Raw genomic sequence first — 1,047 nt, forward strand, 5'->3', positions numbered from 1 at the left:
AATATCTATTGTATCATTATCTTGTTGATAGCATTTATCTTGTTGTAGTAAATCAAATTTATTGTTGCTTTATTGATGTAAATTACGAAATCGATGAAATATATGATAACAAAAATTATTTATTAATTTAACAAGTTTAATAAATATTTAATTTTGAAACTTTTTAAATTTAGATTTTATCTTTAATATTAATAATTTTGAGTGACTTCTAATTAAAAATTTGATGTTTAGAATAATCAACAATTTTTTGTATTTATTGTTAGTATACAAATTTTAATTTATTAAATAAGTCAGTAAAAATTGGAGCTTTGACTGAGGTTAAATATTACTATACTTCTTATGTCTAAAAGCCTCATCGATGTCCTTCGTGTCGGATGAATGCCAGTGAATGCGTGTACTGATGGAATTCGAAATTATTTTCATCATGAAGAATTATTCCTCATCACTTTTTGTAAAGTCCATTTGCAAAGTTTAATTTGATATCTCGTAGAAGATTCTTGTACAGAGTAGGAATTAATTCCGGATTTTCTCGTTAGTTTCTGAAAGTAATAATTTTATCAATGAATCAATGACAATTGCTATATATTTTTAAGTTAAGTTGCAAAATTAATTTAGTTGTACATTTTAGGATACAATTTTTATCGCTTTCTTAATTTTATTAAATGTTCTCCCACTAGTAATAATGTTAGTAATAGTCTGTCTTAATAACAATAGGAGTATAATATTATATGATACATAATGATTATTTATTTAAATTCAAATTATTAAGTAAATAATTTTAAGTTTTATACAAATAATTTGCTTACTTTTTGATGATTGTTTTAACAAAAATATGTTATGAATGTATATATATTTAATTTTCTGACTTATTTTAAAAATCATTTTTAGATATTGGACATTCTGTCGTTCTAGAATATTATTAATTATTAATTTATACATATATGTACATATATTAGGTGTAGTAAAAAGAAATCCATTATTTTGGCATGAAATTGAATGGAAAAATAATGGATTTCTTTTTACTACACACACACATATATATATATA

This window comes from Atta colombica, unplaced genomic scaffold (assembly GCF_001594045.1).
Source record: "Atta colombica isolate Treedump-2 unplaced genomic scaffold, Acol1.0 scaffold277, whole genome shotgun sequence".
In the NCBI taxonomy this organism is placed as follows: domain Eukaryota; kingdom Metazoa; phylum Arthropoda; class Insecta; order Hymenoptera; family Formicidae; genus Atta; species Atta colombica.